Genomic DNA, 1,626 nt, shown 5'->3' with positions numbered 1-1,626 from the left:
CCTTAGAGCCCCTGGAACGCAGCCCACTGGTTAGCACAACCATGATGGGTGTGCCTTGGAGAGGCAGAACCCAAGGACTATGTGTCCTAAGGACTTCATGCTGTTGTGGTGTTCTGTTCTGCTTGTGGCCTTCACTTCCCTCTTAATCTAAGAATTGTGTGAAAACTTGAAGGGGGCTTCCAGCCCCTCACTGTGTGGTATCCCTGGCACTCACAATAATAGTGCTTGATCTCTTTTAGGCATTGCTGCTGGAGCAGACTAATGGTTCAATCACCATTCTAGGAAAGAATTTAGAAATGTAGATTGTCAGCAATGACCACCACCCCTTGAAAGCATTTGGAAAACCATGTTAGTGAAGCTGGGTTAAGATGTTTTTGTAAATGGCCTTGATGTGGAAAATCTTAGGGAGCAATATGAAGTTCCGAAAGGCACATTGTTATTAGTTGAGCCAGGGACTTCCTGAGGTTGGGGAACAAGAATAATAGCAGCTTGACCAGCATTAGCTGATGTGCCTCTTTCGCTAAAGCTGGGTTCTTGGTCAAGCGATGGGTGATTTCTTGTCCCGTGTTTACCCTCAGCTCTCTGGTACGTCTTAATAACATTTGCTGAGGAAAAGGTGTTTATTCTGAGGATTTAAAGTAAAAACTACTCAGTTTTTTAGTGTGAAAGTTTAGCTCCTTTTAAGTTTTGTATGATTGCTTTTAAAGATAAATAATAAAGTACTTGATACTTTCTTTGTAATAACAAATTGTAGCCTGCCAGTGAGAGAAACTGGCTGAGAAAATTACCTTGCTTGCTCACACTTTGTTAATCTATAACAAGTTGCCTAGTTACAAATGTATGTGGGTTCTTAGGAATAATTTTCTTTTCTTTACCTGTTTTCAAAACCTAAAGTTGTGGGAGTCTGCTTGTTAGAGTTTGTTCCATCCACCTAATGTGTATATATGCATATATGTATATATGTATATGTCTATATGTGTTTATATGTATATGTGCATGTGTGTATATGTGTATGTGTGTATATGTGTATGTTTATATGGGTGTATATGTGTATATATGTATACATATATATGTGTACATATGTTTATGTGTATATATGTATATATGTGTATATGTGTCTATATGTATATGTGTGTATATGTGTATATATGTATATGTGTATATGTGTCTATATGTGTCTCTATGTTTCTATGTATATATGTATATATATGTAAGGTTAGTTGGACCTTTGCTCCAGCCACCCCATGTGTGAATGTGTGTGTGTATATATGTATTTATGCATATATGTATATCTATTGGAGCTTGTCATGCTTTATTCATTCACTGTGTGTGTTTGTGTTGTCCCCCCCCCCCCATTTTCTTTTTTCCTTCTTGCCAGCTTCCAAAGAGTTCAAAGAGTTCAGAGTCTCTTGCTGGTCACAGGGAGTACCAGCCCCAGGGAATCTAGCTTTTTTTTTCCCTCAGAGAAAAGACTGAGTGATCAGTCATCAACTCTAAGGACCCCAGCCAAACCAGGGATGATCTCAGTGGCCTCAGTCAGTCACCAACTCTACACCCTGTCTCAGTTTACCCTGGATGTCAAAGCTGATCTTTGACAAAAGTGCAGGTAACATTGGGAACCAGTGA

Source organism: Mastomys coucha, unplaced genomic scaffold (assembly GCF_008632895.1).
Source record: "Mastomys coucha isolate ucsf_1 unplaced genomic scaffold, UCSF_Mcou_1 pScaffold22, whole genome shotgun sequence".
NCBI lineage: Eukaryota > Metazoa > Chordata > Mammalia > Rodentia > Muridae > Mastomys > Mastomys coucha.
This window is presented reverse-complemented; position numbering follows the sequence as displayed.